Raw genomic sequence first — 25147 nt, 5'->3', positions numbered from 1 at the left:
GTTCTTTTCTCTGAGAAAGATTTTATTCTGCAGGGTTCAAAACATTAATCAGTTATGAGCGTGTCACATTGGAAATCAACAAATTAATTTTTAGCTGTTTTGATTGGTTGATGTAGCAGTGTGAAAGTGGTACCGGGATTTGATTGGAGAATTGAGGTGATATCACAGCTCAGTGGTGCAAAACATTCTGGGAAACAGCCTAGATCTTATTGAATTTTAATTCAATGGATCTATGGTCCGTATGATACAAGGGGAATGGGAGCAGGAGGCCTTCTGGGCATCGTAATTTACCTTACCCATTTTTTCCAGAGATTTCATATGATATCAATTTAATCTTCAACATTTTATTTCACACATAGTGTACACAGCCACACATAGGCGAAGGATTTTATTTAAGGTGTTGTTTTGCTTGTCTATAGACCATTTCTATAACCGTTGTATGAAGTTGAATTGTATGCATTTAACACTAAAATGGAAAGGACGGCACTTCAAATAATGCTCGACAGGCTAAAGGTCTTGAGGGATTTTTGATCATTATAACTTATTCAGCTTTTCTGCACATTCACAAATGCTAGCTTTAGGTAGGCTGTTGGACCAAGGTAATTATCTCACCCACAGATCATGTGGTATTTTATAATATTTATTTACCAACGTTGGTGGTGAGAAGTATTTAATTAATTAATTAATTAGCAATTAAATATGTTGACTTTTGCCATCAGAAGTCAGAATTTGTGTTTCAGAATGTATGGTGAAGGCCATTAGTGGTACTGCACTGTATAAGGCATGTGGATCAGTTAAAAAAGAAGTTCATTATACTAACAAGTACTAACAAGAAGGTCACTGAGATTGCAGTCCTCCACCAAGGCTAATGCCCTATCTCGTAGTTTATTTAATGGAACGAGATCCAGATCTGCACTAAATTTACTGGGAACAGCAAACCAGCAAGTGGTGCTGAATACACACCTCTGTCAACTATAATTTATTAATCTAAAAAAGGGGATGTCATGATCCTGGGTCCTTTTGACCCAGCGTTTTGTGTTTTCTCTTCGCGATTTTGGTTCTGTTCTCTAATTGGTGTTTACCCTGTTCCCCCCGTGTGTTCCTGTTTTATTGTGAAGGTCTGCGTCTTATGTGAGTGTTTTCAGTTTGCCTCCCTGGTCTCGTCATGTTAATCACTCCCAGCTGTGTCTCCCACCTGTGTGTAATCTCCCTGTGTTCTGAGTGTATTTAAGTTGTATTTTCTGTCTTAGTAATCGCTGGTTCGTCTGTGTTGTTTCCCCTCGGTCTCCCTGCGTCTCCCCGTATGTATTTCTCCGGACCTCCCTGCATCCTCATTCTGGTTTGTCTTATTAGTTTACCCAGTTTAGGTTTCCGGTTTCATGTTTTGTCGCCACCGCTGTTTGTACTTACACCCCTGTAAATAAACACTCACCTGCACCAGAGCTGCCGCCTTTTGGGTCCTTACTACAAATCCACACGGCTTGCCCCGCAAACCGTGACAGGGGAAGGCATTCTAAAATGGGAACAGATTAAAATATGACGTGACAAAAATACGAGAGAAAATTTAACAAACAAAACAAAAAAAACACATGAACAAAATAATGACAGCTTTCTGACCTGAATATGGGACCTAGGAGAGAAAACTTGCTCTCTCTCAGTCATTATGTTCCCTGAGCTGCAGCATCGCTTTCATGAACCAGCACACACCTTATCATCCCATGAGAAGACATGAAAGATGTCGTTTAGGGATTAGAGGTAGAGTCATTTTGTCTACTAATAAAATCAGAATCTAGAGTCATTACTTTAGATTTCTGAGCATTTAACTATAAGAAATAATAACAATTTTGAAGTTTGTTTTTAAAGTAAGCAATTCAGCATTCTGCCATTTACATCAACCACAAGAAATTATTATTAGCTAAATACAATACATTATATTTACATCACGGTGACCAATGTCAGAACTGAAAATACTCCACAGGTGCAGTACACAAGTGGAAAAGTAAAGTCTATTATAAGATTCTTTCACTACAATAATGGACAAACCCATGAGAGAAAATGAAGCTGCTAACAGGTAAATTATTACTTATGCAAAAAGCAATTATAAATGTAAGTAGTTGTGTTAAACATGTTAGCCGAATGCAATTATTGACACTTTGAAATTTAGGAAATGGGTAAAAGAACACATACAAAAAAGGAGTTTCGGTGTTTGTCTTGGCAAATATTTGCAAATAATCACTAACTTATAAATGTAGACATGTTGACAGAATGTAGCAATCAACCAAAGTCCGCAATGCTGGTTGCCAACTGGTTTTATTCTGATTATATTCATGGTTTGTTCGTAAACACTCATCATGTATTTGAATGTCATGGTAATTTGGGCTTTTTTTATTTTTTTACTTGAACTGCTCTTTGGGGTGGCACGATTCCACAACATATATCTTCAATGACTAAAACAAGAATTTGAATTTATTTTATATTTCTTATATTTCAAGTATACATACAGACTCGCATATATCTTATAATCTTATAAAGTGCTGAAGGTTCTACAATATCTTTTAACTCGACGAGGCTGAGGGTTGTTAATTTTTTATTTATTTTATTTATCAACGACAACTGTTAAAATTTTCCAGCATAAAAATGATTTTTTTGACAGAACTAATTAGAATTAGAATTATGCTAAAAGCTTGTTGATGGGTACCAAAAGCCCTTGGATGAGGTGCAACTTGCTAAGGGACTTATTGGAGGGGTTCTGTGGGAGTATTGGATAAAATTGGTAAATATATAGTGGGGGGGGTTTCCCACTTGAGCACTCAAGTGCTCTTTACAACATCACCCATTCAAGTCCATTCATAGAAAGCACTTTTTTCTACACCCAAGTGATTTCTATCTAATATTCACACACATTCAAACACATTGGAGAGCAGCTTAGGATACTGCTTTCCAATGCATTAGGATACTGTGGGATGCAGACTGGAGCAACCAGTGTTTGACCCACAACGTTCTGACTTTTGAACCCAATTCTTGTTTTGGAAAGTCATTAAAGATGTGTGATATGCAATTATTCCACAATGTGAAAAGAAAAGTGCAAATAATTCATTAAAAGTCCAAGATTCTTTCCTATATTAACTCTGTAACTATTTATGGAAGAATTTCTGAATTCCTGTGAGGTTCTGGCTGGATTGTGAATGGAAATAGGAAATGGGAATTTCTGTGTATGTAGATGGAAGCAGATTTGCAGTAAACAGCAACATTTTCATAGATTTATTACAATTAATCACAATATTATCACAAACTGAGCAATTGCCAACTTGACTCCATTCAGTTGCAAACAGATAGCAGACTGACTCCAACTTATTGGTGTTTTATCTGGACATATCAAAGTCACTTTGAAGTGAACTGGCTGTGAGTGGTTGCAGACCTTTTTCCTGTCTTTGAAGCAACCATTGTAACAGCTAGTTTATTGCACATGGGAGAAATAATTTAGGTTGTACTGCAGTCTCCAGCCAATGTTTTCCCTTGTGTAACTGACTGTAACATGAAAGTTTGTTGTTTTGGTGCAGTTTATGGCTTTGAGATTTGCCCCCCTTTTCTTTTTATCAAGAAAAAAAATATTTTCCAGGGCTCAGAGAAAATGTGAAAATGCCCTCAGTTATGTTTCTGCTTACAAGTTGTCTCTTGACCAGATTACCCGAATTACACTAAGTATTCTATGAAATGCACTTAAAACTTGAAAGTATGTTGAAAAGATTAATAAGAGCAATATTATTACAAAAATTGTTAAATTATGTTCGATTTCATTTCTGCGGTTGCTTTAATCTAGATTTTTTAAGAAAGTGCCAACAGGGGCAGGTGGCAAACTCTCATTAGTGGTGTGGTTTAAACTTTTGATTTGCATTAAATTCCTTTTAATGTGCTTTGCTTGTAATTATTTTTGCCAAGACATGGCATTCTGACTGAAAACTTAATCACACTGAAACAGATTTGCAGCTTTATAATGCTGATGAGCTTGGTTTCCCACAAGTTTGGGAAACGATCACATTGTACTCAATAGTATGTGCTCAAGAGCAATCAGTCTTTAATGAAAAAGAGAAAACAGCGTGACTTGAAATAATCAGCGAGTGAGTTGCTGGAACTCTGGAGGGCCATTACTCGCAGTGTTCATATTATTTTATTTTTATTTAATTAATAAGAAATGAGTTACAAACTTCATTGAAATTAGATAAAAAGACAGGCAACAGCACACACTGCAGAGCATTTCATAAAAAATGAAGATATTTCCATAGTACACAAAATGCTACCTTTTCCCAAACAAATTATTATATCAAATGAGCTTATCCCATTCTTTCAGCTTGTGATGGTTGAAAAGTTGCTTCAGCCAACCAAACTGTTCTTGCCCACCAAGAAGCCATAAGGAAATCCTGTAGCCCAGCTGAAAACGGTGAAACTAGACAGTTACATTTATCTCGACTCCGATTGTGCCTCTGTCTGTTTAGTGGTAGCTTTATATGGACACCTGACACGGGCGCTCTTACTGCTCTGGACAGTGCTCAGAGGGACTTGGGCCCCAAAGCTTTTCTGAAGAGGAATGACAAACCTAAGGTGGCGAGTTGAAAGTCAATCCATCAGTCTGAATGAATCTCTAGTAGCACAGCTGTGGACAGGGAAGATAAAATAGAAAAAAACATTATTGTAACATTGGATTGAGGGCAGTTCAGGGAGAGCTCCACTTCCAAGCATTTAACTTCGACTAGGCAAGGTTCCTTGGCAACAGGGATTAGTCACAATGCTCTGTTTAGGTGAAGATATGAAATGATGTTTTATGGATAAATTGTCATTGCAAAGGAGAAGATTACCAAACCTTTAACATAAGAAAAAAAATCTTCTGTAAAATCCATTAATACCCGTGAAATTACGGTTTTTATTGAGTTACTTTGTAGGTTGTGGAATCAGTTTGTGAGAAGTTAACTCTGGGGGACAGAGCCATGGATTCACACCTGTGACAAGTTGTCTTGACAGCAATGACTTTTGAGGAAATGTATTACGGAAGCTGATACCTTATGGACAGGGTTGATTATTAGTCTTTATGTAGATTTTATAATTGTAAGATGTTTCTGAACCCTTAAAGAGTCATAAACCCACCACTATAGCATGTCTGGCTAAAAAACAAAACCCCCAAAATCTGAGACTGTGCTTCTCATGTTGCCTCTGCAATATTTGCCTTTCTTTGTATTCATTGTTGCAGTCTTTGGTCAACTGTTGAGTGGTGTGCTCTGCCCCATAATGCTCCACTTTGTTCACTACAGCTAAAAGCAACACACTGGAGAAGGAGACAGAGAGAGACAACTCTGAGCAAAAACGATTCACTACAAAGCTTTATAAAGACGGATGTGGGGGGCTGCATAATTTAACTGATAATTCTTTTTTAAGTTCATCAACATAAGCACAGTGTAATATTCTTTTATAACATAATTTTATGCATCATTGGTATAAAATATTTATTATTGATGGCTTTAATTTCAGAAGCAAGTAAATGCCATGAAATTAAGAGGAGCTGTGTTGTTGTCTGTGCACTTTTCTCCTATGACCTTGCCATGACTCTTGTGAAAAAAGAAACAACTAAAGGCCACAATAGTTCAACATTTTGTGTGTGTGTGTGTGTGTCTTGAGGAATATCTTAGCTGTGAGGTGAGATTTACTGTTTAGGTTGTATTTTGTTTGCTCATCCATCGACTTTCTATTCATACTTATCCTTTTAAGGCTTGTGCGGAGTTCGGGTTGGAAACTAAAACCGCATCCACAAGTCAATAGTCAGGAAATACCCTGAACCCTGAGAACAGAGCTGCCCTCTGTGCCTTAGAGAGAAAAGTAAAGTCTTTTGTTCACCTATCAGCTGAATCAGTGATCACTAAAAAATGTTTTCCCTTATCTTCTGAAAGGAATTGTAATGAAATGTCTTCAAATCTGAACCTGTTTGAGGTAATATTAATAGTATATGTAATTACATTTTGTTCTCCATCTGTGTATTCCCAGTTATTTATTTTTGCCATTGCGGCATTGAGACCCCTCTGAATATTCTAACACAGCAATCACTTGATAATCTAGACAGGTGTGGGCTGATCCTTTAGTAAACCAGGAGGTAATTACACTATTTGCCGTATCGACAGACTAACCAACAGTGATTTTACTCACACAGTCTTGGAAAAAGAAACAGAGAAAGCCACATTATATCCCAGTCTAACCATGGGAGTCTCCAAGGAGGGGGGTGGATTTCAGCAGAGAAGGAAAGAGTGAACACAGTATAAAGGGAGCTGCTGAAAAGACCAAGAAAGGAAGTTGGAGTGTTGCATAGTGAGCCAGTGGAAAATGGAAGCGTGTGGGAGAAAGAGAGGGAGTGAGTGAGAGGTAATGAATAGCAAATCAGCTCCTTTATAAAACTCCTGCTTTCACTGTTCAATCAGAGTAGCCCGGATTGGCAATTTTCCTCCGGCACAATAGAGCAGGCCCAAGAGGGCCCTGGCCTCAGTTCAGAGAGGGAGAGAGCGAGAGAGGGAGAGAGGGAGAGACAGAAGTAAGACCTTGCCAGTACCCGGCCCTACCAGCCACACTTCTGTCAAGTTTAGCAAAAACAGCACAGACAACAGGAGGTACTCAGTAGCGACTTGCCCTTTGACTCGTCTTTTCTCATATACATTTCTTCTGTTCACTGATGTATGAGGGTCGTGAAAGTGAACCTGTGAAGGTGCGGCAAGCTCCTCTTCCTCGCTACAGTTCATTTGCATAGAGGAACTCCCCGTTTCCTCCTGTGATGCAAAATAGCCTCGGGGGTAGAGAGAAAAGGGGGAAAGATGCGAAGTGACTGACAGTAGTTCACATTGTGCACACTGCTGGGTCAATGCTCCTTTTGCATTTTTTCCACTGCTTGGAGCTTTCTGTGTATGTGCACACACTTTTCCCGTCCTTAATCATTCTGTTGGATGAGACGTGCTTTAGTTCAGGAGCAGCAGGTCACCTTTCATATGAACATTCTGAATGCAGGATTATAAGTTAGTATGTGTTTCATTTGTTTTTCACACCCAAGCAGTAATTCGGTTAAAAGACAGTTCGTCCCCAAACTAGAGTTAGGCATCTTTTTTTTCTGGCCTGCAGTGCTATTCATCCATCTAGAGTGTTTGGGGTGAATTGTCTGGTTTTGGAGATATTGGCTCTTGTCTCTTTAAATAAAGTGGAACCAGATGGCAATCCTTTTATATTGCTCAAATTGCTACAGAAATTACATTTGGAAAAGTAAGCATTAGTGTCTGTTACCAGAAATTATGGCCCAGTTATTGGGCAGTTTCATTTTACTATTTGCCTTCCCCAGCCAAAAGAAGTGGGCAGCTAGCTAACATTACAGCTGAGCTAATGGGGCGGATGCTATTAGTGTTTACATCCAGTCACAATGTTACTAGTGTGACTGTTGTGATGGATGGAGATAGGTATGAATACATCCATGGCTCTGCAGAATGATATGGTTGGAAGGTGTAGTTTGGCAAAAAGAAAATAGTTCCTTCCTGAAATCGCTCACAACAAGTTTGGTGGATATTTTTTATTTTATTTTATTTTTTTGAGTAACTTGGTTACAATTTCTGGAAGCAGACATTTCTACTGAAATATCTTTTTGGGGGGGCGATTAGACTGCAACTAAGGAGTAGCCATTTAGTTCCATTATATTCAAGAGAAGGCAGATGTCTCTACAGTGGTTATCCAAATAATAATAATAATAATAATTGAGACAGATAAATAATGCTGAAGGCCAGAGGAAATTTTCTGAAGTTCTGATGATCCTGAGACATTGGTAGTATATTTCTACACTGAGCTATTTATGGAGTGAAGCAGCTGTCTTAGTTTAAGACAATTGTTATTGTATGACATGCCAACTGAAATTAGAAAAGAACTGCTCATTAAAAGTGAACTGAGCTTGAAAGAAAAAAAGCCACACACAACTAATTTAGTCCAGCATAATAAGACACTTGATCATACCGTTTGAGCATTTACTCTATTAATTTAGCTTTGACTCCTTTAAACTGTGGCGGTTACATAAAAGAGCAGAAAACAAAAACATCCTAATTGCCTCCATAAAGTAATATGAAGAGCTCCACAGCAGGCTAAGCAGTTGAACGGTTTTGCGAAGTCAGCACAAACTGAAATCAACGACAAACGCGGACATTTATACGCACGCAAGCGCTGACTAGCTGACATTATGTACATTCTCTCACCTGCATGAAAATATGGTCGCGCACACTTCATGGCTTACAGCATGCTTTGTATGACAAGCTGGGTGGACGGCATTAGTTGCTACTCGCAGGAGGAATAATTACTCTGGACAGTGGTAGGAGTGAATCCAGATTTACTTGGCAGAGGCATGTGGAAATCTGCTGCCAGTGTACACAACTAATACCTGCCCTGTGTCACTCTAGGCCACCAGGCCCCTGAAACAGCAACATCTCCTCCCCCTGCATTAAGTCCCTTACAGCTGGCAAGCAATGTAGACACAAGGCTTAGCACAGAAATCTAATACTGGCATAGGCACAGCATCGGAAAGGCAGAATTACTAGAAGAGCAAGTTGGAATAAATAAAGGAGTTCAATATTCTGAAGTTTGCAGACAAGACTGTCATTGACAGTCTCTTCTAAGCATTCTCTTCATCGCCTTATAGTAGACCACCACAAAGTGCAACACAGTTTTTCAACACCAAGAAGTTTTATGTCTGTTTTGTTGAATCTATTCATACATTATCTTTTGTCAGCTGGTATGGGTCACTGAAAAAAAAAATACAAGTGTAGTCACAGTGTGCAGCAAAATGATAGGTGTTACACTGAATGACGTTTCTCACGTTTAAGGTCAGGACTAAAAATCTCCGACTGTTCTGGCTGATCCTCGCCACCCTTTGTCAAAGGATTTGAAGTTTTGTCTGTCTGGATGCAGGTACTGTATGCACGAGAAATAGACTCAAAAACTCATTTGTTCCAGATCTCATTGGTCTTTTGAATAACTTACTATAATTTTAATGTTGCTTTTTTTTAATTTATTGGCTATTTATAAAATTTTCCTTAATGGGTGTGTGATTTGTGCTGACTATACAACAGATTGCCTCTTGGGGATAATAAAGATATGCTTGATCTTCAATCCTTGATCAGCAGGGGTAACAAAACATAGTAGATACTGTTTGTGGTTTAACTGTGAGGTCAATATTTATCAGTTTCTTCATTTTTACGTCTCAGCACCGACGTAACCGGAAAAGTTGTATTTCGTGTTTATTAAATATAGCCAGGTGATTCAAAAATTTTATCTGCTTTAACTTGTTTCAAGGTTTTCTCTTAAATTGGCCTGGCTCTGCATGTCGTATTTTATGTTGTACACCATCTAAGGCAAGGCTTTTATTCTATTACTGAACACTCAGAGAAGGAGTGCTTCTGACATCTGTTTTTCCTTGTTGGTTATTTAGCTATGGTTATTTTTTCGGCTCTGAGGTACTGACCTAGGGCCTGGGGAAGCGCTTGTTTTCTAATACAGCTGATACAGACAGGAAAAGATTATTAAAGATAGGTTAGAGAAATTGTTTGCCATCATCAGTGCATTAGTCTCATTTCCCTGAAGTGTTCACATTTTTTTTATTGACTCCAGCATCATGATTTCTGCAGTTGTTTGTCACATAGGGAATTTCAGAAAGCAAGTGAGGCAGCTGTATTTTTATATCTACCTGTTGCTCCTGACTTTTATATTCTAAATATACTTACCTGTATGTAATGTAGGATTTTGTTGGGCTCATATTTGTAGCAAGTAGCAAAAATCCTATATTAATTCTTTAACTAAATAACTGGTACAAAAAACATCCAGTTGAAATTTTTTAAGAATATTTTTAAAACAAAATACAGGTTTTTTTAAAAAAAGAAAAAAAGCCCTTTTTCTCTGGAGTACCTATGAGTACCTACTTGGATAAACTCACCATGGTTCAACAACGTTCAAAAGCAAATGTGACATTGTGAGACTGCATGCCATTGATTGGCTGGTTGGTGGCATTGTGCGATGAGTCATGAGAGCATCTCCTTCACAAAAATCAAAACTACCATTTTGGAAACCTGGCAACAAAAGACATGGCGACAAAAAACAACGCAGTGGTCCCTGAGTCTGACAAAAAGCTACAGACCGAGCAGCAGGTATATTCTTGCCATCCACCTTTGTTGTAGCATTCATGTCGCATAATAGTTATGTCATGGGATGCTTGGCCACGTTGCTATGACAACGGCCACGTAAATTAGATGGTGGTCAATTGTAATGAAAAAACAGTCGATCTGAGTCGACTTGTGGTGAGCCATGGCGAGTGCGAGTAGATACTAATGAAAAGGGCTATACAGTTAAGGCAACAGGGACCATCCATTGTGATGATGTTTAATTTTTGTTTAGTCACTTCCTGCTTAGAAAGCAAAGGTTACTGTTTCAGTTCTAGCCAGAGGCACAAATCCACTTTGAGGGTTGCATCAGGCAGGGCATCACCTTGCTTTGTTCTTGTCATATTTTTAAATCGCTCTCTTTGGTTTTATTGTTTCAGTTCTTGGTCCTTTATTTTCCCTCTTTTATTTATGCTTTCTGGCCATTTTCTGTTTCCCTTGTCCTGATATCTAAGCCAGTATATATACAGCCGTGCTTCTTCTTGCTTCCTGTCAGCTTGTCTTGTACTCTCAATTAATCAAGCATCCCAGCATTCATAGTGTGTCATGTGTTTTATTTTTATTTTTTTCCTTATGTTGACTTTTGAGCTTCTTGTGTATAATCTTTTGGAGTGTGTTTGGATTTTGCTTTTGATTCCTGCCTGCTTTTACATTTATAACTGCCGAATGATTTTGGATTAAATATTTGGATTATTGAACTTTCATTCGGTTCTGCATGTCTCCTGTGTTTGGGTCCTCCACCTGTGGAACCCTCACATCAATTATATGATTGCAAAATTAATTGCAAATAGTAATAATGATATTAAAATGTGGAACTAGGCTTGCACCTTGAGATGACTTGTTGTAATTTGGCACTATGTAAATAAAATTAAATTGAGTTTAATTGAAATGAATTGATGCTGCTTACAGGGAAAATAGTAGTTGGACCCAGTGGTGATCTCAAGCCACTTGTCAGGAATGTTAAAAGCCCACCAGAGTCAGCCAACTGATAACTGCTGTTCAGTTTAATCATTATAGGGATCCCAAATAAATGGTGCATATGATGGAAATTATGCTCCCATGAGAGGATGCTGATGGGGAATTTTCAGAGGGTCTATTGTTTATATGCAAACATAACAATTACAGCTGATCCGTTTTTGTGACTGGTATTCTGGATTTTGTGTATGTATACTGTCTTAAAACCCCTTATTTAGGTAGACGTGTCGACCAAAAAGCAAAAGGTAAGACAAGAAGTTGTAGATTTCTATTGACGTGAGATGTTTGGAGTAAATCTTTGTATCTGAGGTGACGCTGAGAGGTCAAACACAACTTCCATTGTGTTTTGTGTGCTTTTGCAGCATTTTTCTTTTTGCTAGTGTTTTCTTAAATTGCAGTGTGTTTGACCTCTCAGGACCACCGTATATATCCTTAATAGAAATACATTGTCAGGCTTTATATAATAATTGTTAAGTTAATTGGTAGGGATCTGCATTTTAAACTAAGCACAAATTTATATACTTATATGAGTTGTTTTTTAAATATTGATTAATCGTTAGGTTTGATGTCTGTGTTTTCTTGTAATACCAACAGTTAAAAATGCACAGAGTATTTTTGTTACGCCAAGAACAAGTCTAACACTTGAGAACTTAAATTTGCATGATAATCACCTTAAATGATTAAGCTATATCTTTTTTTTATTTCACTCATCTGACAAATCTGCAGCAATAGTTTATATTCGTTTATATGTTATTATATTCGTTGTCACTTGTTTTATGTTTGTAACAATACCCGTTCTAAACATCCTGTAGCATTATTATGTCCTCTGTCTTGTCTTCATCTGTTCATGTTGCATACTTCTTAATTCAAAGTGGTGGGACTTTATTCATTGGTTTCTTTTATGTGCAGAGCATCCTCATTGATTTATTGACCACATGTTTGGCCACATGTAGTTGTCCTCTTTCTGCTATCAGCGGGTCCCATATGGATCCCTTCAGGATGGACACACAGATGGACACAGTGGGGCTCCAGAGCCAGCCTGGCTGACACACCAGCCTCCTGTTTCCTAATGTCCCTCACAGAATGGCAGCACATCACAGAGTCACATCAGGAAGACTTTTGATTTATCCGTTAGCAATGAAATTATTAAAATGCAAATTTTCCTTAGCCTCATATATTTGTTCTGGTTGTATATTTTTCAGATTAATTAATGCCCAGTGCTAGTTTATTCAGCTAGCATTCATCCATAGAAAGTAGTGCTTTCTATATGATGATGTTACACAACAACCATTTGAAAAGATACACATTACAGTTCAGTATGATTATCATCCACATACATGCACAGCTGTATAAGACACAACACTATAAGAAACGTTCCTCGTAGTTTCAGTTATTTAACATACATGTATTCAATAAAATTAGTCCACAAAAAGATTTGTTGCCCTCCAGTGAGGTTGGTAAAGGGAATTATCAAGCCCTCGTGATTTTGTATTGCATGGTGGCACGGAAAAATTAAAAAGATAAAAGATTAGAAAAGTAGAAAATATATTAAACTTTCAGCTCTTGTGTGGTGATAATAACCAAGGGGATCCAATTCCATCTCAGACAGACTGTTTGAAGATCAAAGCATTGACTTTATCTCCCAAATAGTTGAAAGCGACCAGAAAGAGGGCAGGGAAGGCCAGTGCTCTCCCTACATTCTTTTCCAGGCCTTATGTACCACATACAGTAGCTTATGCTGTTATGCTGGACAGTAATTATATGATTGATTCAGATGTGAATGTATAGAATATCATTCTCCAGTACAAATTTTAGATTTTGAAGAAAAAAAAACTCTTAAAGAAACAATTTAGCTGAGCCTGGATCTTCTTTGCCTACATAAATGATCTACAGTAGATAATATTCTTTCATTAGTTTAAGAGAAATGTAGCTTTCAAGTAGCTCCAGCTTATATTACAATTAAATCAATTTTTACATGTAATCACAAATCATGTTGTAAGTCATGTCTTCAGGACATGCTCGTGAGCAGCAGTAAATTATAAAAGATCCCAAACCTATGAAGTTCTGAATATTAAATTAATTTCTACCTAATCTCCAGAACTCAGAAAATGGTACTTTGGGCTGCTCTATAGTCATCGTTCTAATTCTGGGCTGGTATGATTGAAAGCGTGAGTATGTTATATGTAGATAGAGTATGTAGATATTAATAAACACTATAGCTCAGAATAACAGCTTTAATTACAGTGGCAATATTTGCCGTGAAAACAACAGTTACACACCTTTCTATTTTTAAAGTGTAATGTATTATCAAAATTCTATGTCAGTGCCATATTGCATACAGTTGACTGGTTTGACTGTATGTATGTTCACATTTGTTCATTATGCAGAACACCTTTCCTGTGCTTCAGTAGGAGTCAAATTTATTGTTTGTTTGAGGTGCAAAAGCACCGGAGATTAATTTTGCAAAGGGTCGCGCAACCTTAATCATTTATTTATTTTCATTGCCTGAGGCTCATAATATTCATCAGCATTTTGATGTATAGGTGGATACATTTACTTCCATTTTAACTGTGGGGAGGCCAGACATTTATGAATATTTTCTGTGCAATTAACATGCCTTACAGTGTCGATGAAACATTTCACTAAATTACAGGGGTGAGATCATGTTTTAATTATCTCCCAGTGTATTCGAACAATGCTGTGAAAAAGTGTGTTCAGAGTTATGGCCATATTCAGTTCATTATTCAAAACATTAAAGTAAACGAGCCCAGAATATTGTATTTGTCCTCCTCTCACTCTGTAAACATCTGGGCTCTGAGGACAACTATCAAATTCACTTTCCAAATCAACAGCTATCTTGATCGCCGGTCTTACTGGTGTGAAGAAGCAATAACTCGATCTAAAAAATTATGACCTCTAGTTAGAGACATTGTCCCTGGTGAATACTATAACAAGGCCAACATTTGGCACTGGAACCGAGCATTTACCCAGTGGGAAGGCGAGCGGGATCAGACCTCTGGATGTCAGGATAATTGGCAAAGGCACCTGGATCATACAGCAGGAATGACAGACTGACATTCATTACCTTTAATAGTATTTCCTCCTTCACTCTGTCACATCTCCCTTTCTCCTTTTCTCACCTTTTTTCCACTCTGTTTGTGTCTTTGCCCTCATCAGCCCTCCCACCGTCATCCCGTGGGTCACCATGCAATGCCTCTTTGCCATTGTTATCCTTGGCACCTGAGAGATAAAGTCACTCCTGATGACTGATGACCACAGGTCCATGCAGAAATGAGCAGCAGTTTGTAATGATACAGATACCCTCAAGGCTGTATCTGTACAGCCATGTCAGGTCACAGGCTGGATCAGCAGCAGCATTATGAAGTACATCGTAAAAGTCCTTGTAAATAAAGCAAGTGTTCTTTCAAGCAGCACTCACAGAGCAGAAGTTGAAAGAGACAAGTTCTTAATATGAATAAATGGGAGTTTCATCAACCTTTAACCTGAACACAGCAGAGGACTACCTAACTGATATTTGAGGGGCTTTTTTATGATTCTGCAGTGACTGGAGCAGATAATGACCAGCTGTGGGCATCACTCTCTCAGCTACTAAGGGACCTCATTGGCACACTAAACAACCTCATTATGACACTTTACAGATGCCATCTTGGCCTCTTGTGAGGCTTTTATGTTGGCCTCTCACAATCCCCTGGTCCTGACAGTGCAGCCACGGTCCGGCTTTAGTTGGGGACCTCCGGGCTTCTGGGCCGGGGAGACATGAGGTCGACAGCCAAGCTTAGACAGTAAGCAAGCTGCAGCTCATTGTGCATTAATTATTCTACATCTCTCTTTTAACTTTCCACTCCCTCAGGTTGTTTACAGAGTAAAGTGAGATGTGAAATCCTGCCATAAATTGACTTGAAAATAACAGATTATCCAAAGAATTATGTATATAAAGTACACCCTCACACTTGTAAAAGAATTGCAAAAGCAGTTCCCCTGTCTTGTGAACAAGACGCAGAGTAAACACTGGTTCTTAGCCAAAGGCACTGCTGCGATCATTTGTACAGCAAGATGTTTAAAGCATTGGTGTACAGTAGGATATTGATTTGACCATTCAAACCATCTTTCTGCAGGGTTTAAGATGTACTGTGTCTAGAGGTTAGTCAAGTGTAAGTGCAACTACATATGTCAAACCACACAGCTCAACTTCTAACACCACTCAGAGGAAAGAAAATCACCCAAAGGGCAAGTTATGCAGTACAACACATTTCATAACAAGTGAACTCATCTCTGCTTTGCATGGAACTATATAGACGTACAGGAAGCATCTAAGGATTTAAAAGTATAACAAAAGACTGGGAAAAACACATTCCTGAATGCAGAAGCAAATCAAAGATGAACAGCACTAACAAATGTATTTTAAAAGAAAGATATATACTGGACTTTTGGGAATGACCGAAAAACTCAATTTAGGGAGTAAAACAATTCTATTATCGACTTATTAGCCTGTATTGTTTACAAAAGTACATACATATATAAAATGCCGAAATTGTACTGAAAAGGAAAGTGATGTAGCCATTGTTTTGTTAATATTGCAGTAATGTTTTTCGTAAACTACTTTGCATGAAAACACTGGCAGACGCTCTAATGCAGTTTTGCCAGATGCTGCCTGCATTGTACCATTACTCACAAGGTATCCTTTGGCGGTGGTCCTTGACACACTGGCCACAGCATTGTTGGCCACTGAGAGATAATAGTCCCATTAGAGACCTGCAAACTCTGCGTTAGGAGGTTGTGGTGATTTGTGCAGGTTCATTCTCTGTTCTATTTCACTTTAACTCACTTTTTACCTTGCAAAATAATTAGTAGTTAGGATTAGGGACTAAAACTACTTTAATAGGTTTGGGAAAAGATCATGGAACCCTGCAAACTGAAGACATTACATGCTGGGAGTAACAGGCCCTTTCACAAACCACCTTCAAAGGACATTTTTGTGCATTAGTGTGGCACCCAGCTTTGACAAAACAGCATTATCTGACACCCTGGAGTTGTACCTGCACTGATGGACAAACTATGCTAGGACACCATATTGTAATAACCTCTAGCATCTTTATATTCCCTAAAAGTACCAGTGCATATTGGATAGCACTAATATTGACTACTTTATTTGAAGGTACGGATTTCGCTATCAGGTTTTCTTCAATTTTAAGTCTAATTAGCTGGAGATAAAAGAAAAGTCTTAAGGGAACCTATAGCATCTGCTGTGAAGAGCCATACTAGACATGTAAAGATCTTATCTTTTAATGCTCTTATATTATAAGCTGAACATATCTTTTCGGTGCTGACATCAAAAAGGTAATTTAAGGCATGAGTCGACCTTTGTTACATGATAGACAGATAGAAAGTTAATGAATGCTAAAGAAACCTGGCATGTGCAGGACTGGATTGTAATAATAATTATTATTAGCTGAACATAAACTGATTTCAGTTGAATTTTCAGACTGGTGATTGCCAAGTGGAGGTGACATTGCTTCTGTAGCTCCAGTATTACCACTTAACTGCATCAGCATTCATTGCCCTCTATGCATTTAGTACTTTCCAGATTCTTAGTTAGATCCTATGTGTTGCAAATTGCCAAAGATAACATATACATGCCCTCCTCCTAATTTGTAGTATTCACAGGGAACACCCTAAAATATTTCCATGGAGATCGGCTTGTAGCACACAGCCTGAGTTTTAGTTCACAGCAGAAATTCCTTTTTCTGTAGATTAGCAAATGATGTTTCTGCTGCTAGTCTTTTTTCTTCCAGTAACAGCCTTAGACTTTTTGCAAATGATAGCTTGTTAAAGTGACAAAGAAGTTTTTAAGGCACAAGCAGCAAAATGTTCAATATTCAAAACATAAACACCAGCATTAAGCGAGGTCAAAGCAAAACTATAATTACTGCCACTTGACAAATAACTAGAACGCACTGCTTCTGTTCTGTGTGTGATTGCTTCTTCTTTACTTTGGGCTATTCAGTTTCAACCTTGGTATTAACGTGATATTGGAAAGCTCCTCTACAATTTAAAGTATTTTCCTGCAACTTCATTAGTCACAGCAGACAGATGCATTAATCCTGGCAGTTAATGAACTGCCTCGTTCTGTTACTCAGACTTGATTACATATAAAAAATGTGCTAGCTTTCAATAGCGCCGATGCTTGCAGATGTTATTCATTTCAGATTTGTTACTTGGTCAGAACACAAAATTCGGATTCAATTTAAAGAGTATAATTTTTCTTTATAATTTTTCCAATAATAAGATCCTTGCTATGTCTGCATTATGCACTGTACCACTAAGATCAGATCAGCATCACACTGCAAAGTAATTATGCAATCACAGTGAAAATACTTGAAGGTTCAGGTTGTAACCTTGCGATCTGCAGAGATATTTTTAGGAGCTGGGACACACACAAAACAATTTTCTCTGACATTTTCAAGCAATCAAACTGTTACTCATCTTCTTGACAAACCATATCGACACATCAGGAATTCACTTTGGTGATACAATTAGAAATTATGCATACATTTGCATAAATGTTTCCATAAAATCCTTTTGTTTTGTGCTTTCCCTCCAGTGAATGATGGCCTATATTCCTCTACTGATTGCAATCTAAACCTACTGCAACAGCAAGAATATTAATGGATAAGCTGTAATTCAGTTAGGTCGTGATTTGTAAGTACTCGATGTGGTTGAACTCTAATAGCGGCGTTAACTGACAAAGTTATTGACAGCATTATTCAAATGTCAATATGTTTTGAAAACTGTATCAGTGTGGCCATTAACCACCTTTCTGTTTCTTCCTAATGCTGTCAGACAGTGTTAGGAAGAGAAATCTTTCTGCTATTATCCTTCTTGAATTCACAGTTTGTGTGTGTTAATCTGAGTTTTATGCATTTGTAGCTTCATCTCAGTAGGTATGCAGTGATGTTGATGTTGTACCTTGCTGTTTTTCTGCAACATGCAACCTGTGATGATCAAAAGCTTCATCAAAACAGCTCGCTGTTGCAGATCAGCTGCATCACGCTCAGAATGTGCATTACAGAGTCTACATTGTGAAACTCTAAACCGTTCAGATAATTGGATTCCTCACAGTTTATCTCTAAATACACTATACTGTTCAAAGAAACACTCTTCAGGCAGAACCATTAAACTAAAATTATAGCAATTCTTATGGAGTCAGAAACATACAAGTGGAGCATGACAGCTGTCTTTGATTAGCTTTGACTCTACTGTTACTGGGTGGCCATCCTTATCTACTGTGAAACATATTTGCAACACTCAAAGTCTTCGTGTTTCGGCTGCTGCGATATCTGTCTCCATCTCAGCCTATTCAAGCATCTTCTTCTGTCACACCAATCCTCTGGATGTCCTCCTCCATCACCTCTCCCTGTGGTCTTACACTTTTCGTCCTGTCTGTCAGCTCCATATTTGCCATCTGTTGTCCAGTATCTCCACTATCCCTCCTCTGCACATGTTCTAACCATCACAGCCTTAGCTTTGTCTCGAACACCCTCAACGTGAGCTGTCCCTCTGATGTGCTCATTTCTAATTCTGTCTGTGCTGGTCACTACTTCTCATGCACACATGTATTGTGTCTTACTTCTAATGACTTTCATTCCTCTTCTCTCCAGTGCATACCTCTACCTCTCTAGGTTCTCTTCTACCTGCTCCTTACTCACACTACAGATCGCAGTGTCTTTTGCAAACATCATACCACATGCATACACCTACACAACGTCATCTCTCAACCTGTCCATCAAAAGTACAAACAAGAAGGGGATCAGAGCAGCCCCCTGTTTTAATCACACCCCCACCTTAAATCCTTCTCTGCCATTACTTCGTCATGCAGTACCGCAGTCCCTCTCTTGGCATCCTATCCCATGCTTTTTTTGAAACTCTCAAAATACTTGAATACATTTTTAGACAGCTTTGATGGCACAATACAATCAAGCTGTGCCACAAACTGCAGTTTTGAAATATCCACTTGGTCCAATAAAATCCTCACAGGGCCCCGTGTTAAATTGGCAAACTGAATTAAGGTTTGTGACTCTATAGCTAATTTCCAACTGCATCAAAATTGCACGGTGTGGGGGTGGGGGTTTAATAACTTAACCATTTAACTTTTACAGAGACTTAAAGTTATGCAAGATTAAGGATTTGGCTGCTTTGAATGAAAACTGGATACAGACACAGGCAGTTACAGCTACTAGCTTACTGCTGGACATCACGCCCATTAATTCCAGTCACTGAACTGTAGCAAACAACTCTGCTCGTGCTATTGTTGGTACTTTTTGAATGTATATATATATATTTTTTTTTTTTATTATTGTTGTCATCTGGCAAATACTATTGATTGATTGATTGATTGATAATACTTTATTCATCCCGAGGGAAAATGGGTTAAGGCTGCCGGCCGTGCCAGCGCCATCTTACCCTTCCGACCATACATACATTACACAAACATCACATGGGGAAGACAGGTCAGAGAGGTATAACAATGGAAAATGCACAACATGAGGAAAGACGAGGAGAAAAAAGAACTCCCCCCAGACTGAGCTCCAACAGGGAGATCAGTCTATGCTATGTCTATACTTTGCTCTGTGTATAATTTCACTAACATATCATCCAGAAAGTCTGTGCTCTAGTTTTGTTGTGTGAATTGTTATGTGAATAAGGTTAAGGTGGCAACAACTATCATTAATATACAATCTGCGGTTACAAAAGTTCTTTCAACGTTAATGTAACTCTCTATGTTATTTTATTATGTTTGGAAATTTCTGAAACGTGAATTATATGACACCAAGAGTCACACTTAAACACCAAGGCTGCCTTGCAGTTTTCCCTTCAAACATATTGATTTAGGTAAATATTGTTAGTTTTGTCCATAAAGAGAGATTGCACAATAACAGCAGGGAAGATGCAAAAGAAATGGAGCATGCTTTTTGCTGAATGAATTGTAACATTAACTTTCATATGTAAAATTGTCAACATTAAAGATACAGCTAGAAATTTTAGCATCTGTTGGCATCAGCTTGACAAAAGCCACACTGCTAATTTAATATGTACTGCAGCAAGTCTGGCTCTTAGCATCACTTACCTACATGCCAGATACCAATTTGTAAGGTTTTTAATTGGATATGTTTAAAACGAGTACATTTATAATGTAAATACTTGAGATTTACATTATAAATGTAAATCTCAAGTATTTACATTATAAATACTTGAGATTTGTGCAAGTTTTATTGCACATATTGCTACCTGTAAGGTCAAGATGTTCTTACAGTGTAATAACCTGCATGACCTATATAAGATTTAGCACTGCTTACTGATCACGTCACCCTAGTTAATAGTCAGGAATTGGAGGAGGGGGTGGAGCTTTTGTGACAACATTGTCTCAATTAAGCCAGCCAGCCAGCTAAAACATGCTTTGTATATTAAAGATGTGCCATTATGAATAGATTTTGATGGACAAAGCACTGGCACCGTCATTAAAGAAGTCCAGTGACACGCGTGACCTGGGGTGTTGAAAAACAACGAGGCTCCCAGAGGAGAACATCAGGCCAGGGTAACAGTGTCAGAGGAGAATTATGATGAAGGGATACTGATGCACTTGAAGTCTTTTTGTTCTAGAGGCTTGTAATTACAGCCAAGAGAGCCAGGGAATAATTATGTAAGCTCTATCAGTGAATGAGGGGTAGGTGGAGAAAATGAAAATCAGAGATATCATCAACCTCTCAAAGAGGAGGGATGAAAGAAAAGTGGAACATTACTACATTTTTTTCCTGTGTTCAAAATAAAAAAGAAAGAGAGCAAAGACTATTCTTTCTTCTCTCTCTCTCTTCTTGAGCTGTTCTGATATTTTCCTCTCCTTTTGTCTCCTTCTCTGGCATTTTTTTCCCCCCTCGACTCTTTGACTTTTCTATCATTTGCACTCTCCACACTGGTCTGTCCGCCTTTCCCTCCCTCCTTCCTCTCTGAGAGTGTTCCAGACTACTCAGGGCAATTACAATTTAAAATGACAAAATGGAGATCATCATCATGTCACAAGATCAAGTGAAATGAAATGGCCCATGGAAAAAGCCGACGTATGCTAGTGTGCAGCCCTGTGTGTGTGTGTGCGCGCGCTCAAATGTGTGTATGACGCAGTGTACTGTGCTTATTTGCTCTGCTGTACTTCTAACAGTGTATGACATCTGCCCAGTACAGTGCATTTGTATCAGAGTTTCTGAGTGAATCGCCCTCAGATGCAGTCAGAGCTAATGTAGTGGAACAGAAGGAGGGTCGTCCTGGTCTGCTCATTTTCCCATCACCATTACTCCCAACTATTCACTTGCACTCTTGATTGGAGCTGCATTCCTCTCGCGGTGAAGTCAGCATTTTTTGTAAGCCAGTAAAATACATATAAATCCTGCATGCACTGCTCCTTGATAGTCGTGATCCCTAAGCGGGATTTTATTCTGCGTCTCACCACACTTTGACTCTCTTCACAGGCTTTTGAGGAGGGAAGAGAATTGGAGCTAGTCATAAAAACACACACTCCAGTGGGTTCTGTGTATTCTGTGGGCTGCTGAATTAGTTTTTCCTTTCTCTGCTTCCTGTAACAGATGGTCTTATAAACTTTAACACGACTTATGGAGAGAAAAAGATACACTAGGAGGACTTTAAATTCAGTTCTGCTGTTATTCAAAAACACACTTTTACATCCTAATGCTCTTCCAATATTGGGTGTGTGTTTTAAAACATGTTTCCCCCGCTTGGCACTAAATGTGGCATTAAAACCTGAGGCTCATGCATTGAGCACTCAAACCTCCAGGTTGACCATACTGAGCTATAGCATTTCCTCACACATATTTCTCCAAGCGGGGTAACCTGTATTCAGTGCTACATATCTTTTTCCTCAGCTTTAATTACACTATAGTCAGACAAGTCATAGCAGCAGCCTCCCCCTCCAGTTGCTGTGCTGATCAATAAGTGGCCTGAATCCAAAGCCATTGCTTCGTGTAAGGTATACTAGCAGGAAAGTGGTTAAAAAAAAAAGCAGAGAAAAAAGCAGAAATATGAGAAAATTATCTCATTGCCTTGCTGCTGTGCACACATGCAAACTATTCAACTGATCATCTTTTCATAAGTGATTTAATTTTATCGTTTCAAAAGCTAATTTAATTCTTTACGCTCATTTTAAACTTCTGGTTAAAGAGGTACATTTTTTTTGCTTTTTGTTTGCAGCAAATCAGCACAAAAAGAGTGTTTCCCCCTTGTTTTCCTCTTGAGCAGTCACAGGGCGTATTGTTTGGTAAATGTACATGCTGTTTGTCTAAATGCAAAGCTCAGGCAGACAGGATGAATACAGCCTTGCTCATCTTTAAAAGTGCCTCTTTTTTCCTTTTCCTTTTTTTTTCTTGTATATCTTTTCAAAAGAAATGTATTTCTGATATTCAGATATAAACAGAGCCACTCTGGGGATGATGCTGAAATGAACACGGTGGCAGAGTGCACCATTACTGTACCAAGTGCTAAGATAGAAAAAGAGGGAGAGAAGCAGGGGGTAAAGTGGGAGAGGGAGGGATATGAAGTGAGGGACACAGTGCTTGGATGGGTAGAGTGGAAGATTTGTGTAGACAGAGAGCAATATGGAAGAAGATGATTGAGAAAGATGGACAGGGAAAGATGAGAGAGAGAATAAGAGGGTGGATGATTTAGAGACAGCAGGAGAGCGCAAGAAAGAAATAGGGCCAAAAAGCAGTGAAAGGAATGGAGACAAGCTAAGGAGCCGGTGACAGGAATAGTATAGAGGAGGTGTCATCGTCAAGGGTGTCCAAGTAAGATGCCATAAAACACTCCTTTATTCTGCGTACTGTCACAGCATACCGGCTGAAACCCACAAATAGAGGTGTGAGACACGCACACCAAGACTCAGACACTAAAGGCGCACTAATGCATTAACATCTCGCTTGGGTTTATTTGCCAACATTTTTTCTTTGGGTTTGTCGCGTATTACAGGGACACTGGTTCCCCTTCATATTTTCTTTTGGAGCAGGAGCGGCAGAAACAGAATAACCATTGAAGAAATTTATGTGAACAGGTGTTTTCTTTCGTGGGTAAATTTTCAGCCAATAAGAAGTGAGCGTATGAAAAAATGTATCTGACTAAAAAGTGTATTCCCCATCAGTTGCAACTTGTTGCCGGCAGTCACTGTCAAATCAGTTGAAGTCCCTTTTATGCTAGCTTATCAAATCTCTGTGATTTCCTAGTAAATACTGGTTGCTGGGGGGAAATGTGCATCCACAACTGGTTGGCAAGTGTTTGCTTGCAGATGCTAGCATTACATTTTTCACACAGTCAAACTTCTCCCTGTGATTGCTCTGGTCACTAGCAAACATTTGCAAACTACTCAGAAAGTGTTAGTGAAACTGTGAGAGGTGTGATGTGAAACAGGGAACGTTAGCATTTGGTGTTAAAGTCGTGCCTTTTGAAATGTGTATTGCAGCAGCAAAGCTGCTTTTACTCTTTGCGGTTGGTGTCATACTTTCTCAAGTTTCACTGCAGCCTGAGAGTTAATGGTAAGTCTTTGCAAAAAAGTCAGCATCTTCCATGCAAACTATGGCCAAACGTGGCAACTGCTTTGGTGGACTGCACTCTTTGCAAACAGTTTCAGCTGGCAACAGTCAGTAACTAAACCCCATGCGGTCGGGGAATTCACATTTTTGCCTAGACGTGACGGTTTGTGTGCAATTTTATGCACAGTGCAAGTGGTACACAGCAACAATTAAAACAGTACACAGTTATTAAAGAATGTTATTAAAGGTTTTAAAAAAAACGAAATATACTTAAAACACTTTAAACCTGTCTGTTATTGTGCACAGGTCTGACTGTTGTCTGAGTGTTTTCTTAGTTTTAGAATAGGCAGTTAGTCTCCTGTTTAATCAAACAGGAACATCCCTATTAAATTGTCTCTAGGTACATCTTAGCTTTTCTTTGCTGCTACCTACATAATATAGTAGTCATTTATGCTAAGTGAAGTCATTTAAATCCTCTAATGACATATTTCAAATTTGTGGCAGATGCTGCTTGTGCTCTGTTGCTTTTCCAATATTTTCTCATAAATTAGGGCCTCTAATTGGATAATTATGCTGTATTTTCTTTACCGACAATCAAGACTAATATTTTTCACTATCATCTTTTTCAACACTAACTCTTCTTTGAAACCACAGAAGACAATAAGTAAACATAAAAGAATGAGTGAAGTACCCCCAAACACTTTAATGTAATATGCATAATACATACAGAATGGCAGATGCCTGTACTTTCTTATTAGTGAGTCAGTTTCACACTAACTCCTGCCTTTTGGCCAGACGTTATAATCAAATATACATAACTTCTTTCTTTGTTCAGACTTTTTTCCCTACATAACTAGGGACTCTCTGATCCCTGGAAGACTTAGTGCCTGCCTCCTGTCTTTCTGGCCACTGAAAGATAGGAGGAAGGCAGATACGCTGTGGTTCAGCAGCTGTTACAATTAAAGCTAAACAGTGCTGACTAGATCATGCCTATGTGTCTACAAAACCAGAAATGCTTTAGACAACTCATGCCATGCAAATCGACCTCTTGCAGATTAATTATATCTAAACTGCCACTGCATGTAACAGATGACACCATCTGCACATCAGTACAGTGCAGGCTCAGACACACCTACCATCATTGGTAAGGTTACACTAATGAAGCTATTGCAGAGGAGTGTGAGCAGGTGGTGAACGGGAGCCAAAGAAGGGTCAGTAAGGCAGCTGAAGTGACACTCAGCTCAGAGTTTCTAATTGCTGTATTGGGGGAAACATGGGGATATGACATGTTCCTACTTTGTTTGTTGCAGTATGGTGTGTGTGTGTGTGTGTGTGTGTGTGTGTGTGTGTGTGTGTGTG

The 25147-nt window shown here is 38.6% G+C and overlaps 1 protein-coding gene across 2 annotated transcripts in view; it reads left to right on the top strand.

Moving 5' to 3' along the window:
• Window positions 1–25147, top strand: part of LOC102200231 (netrin receptor UNC5D-like) — a 183036-nt gene that overhangs the window by 65467 nt on the left and 92422 nt on the right. The window lies entirely within an intron of this gene.

This window comes from Pundamilia nyererei, unplaced genomic scaffold (genome assembly GCF_000239375.1).
Source record: "Pundamilia nyererei isolate P.nyererei 1_Seehausen unplaced genomic scaffold, PunNye1.0 scaffold00002, whole genome shotgun sequence".
Taxonomy (NCBI): Eukaryota; Metazoa; Chordata; class Actinopteri; order Cichliformes; family Cichlidae; genus Pundamilia; species Pundamilia nyererei.
Note: the sequence above shows the minus strand (reverse complement) of the source record. Positions and strands in the feature narration are given on the sequence as shown.